A 234-nucleotide genomic window follows, 5' to 3' on the forward strand; every position below is an offset into this window, starting at 1 on the left:
AATACACATATGCACACATGCACACATACACACACACACAGTCAAACCAAAAATTATTCAGACATTGATATATTTTTAATAGTGGGTGCAGGACACTCTAGTTCATTTATGTTAGTGAGGATAGCTAAATAAACTGTGACAAATTATTCAGACACTTTGATCCGGCCATGTTTTGTTATCTGACATAATTAAGATAAATTTTTTCGGACACAGTTTAACTCTGAGATTGTTATA

Source organism: Chanodichthys erythropterus, chromosome 7 (genome assembly GCF_024489055.1).
Source record: "Chanodichthys erythropterus isolate Z2021 chromosome 7, ASM2448905v1, whole genome shotgun sequence".
NCBI classification, from domain to species: Eukaryota; Metazoa; Chordata; class Actinopteri; order Cypriniformes; family Xenocyprididae; genus Chanodichthys; species Chanodichthys erythropterus.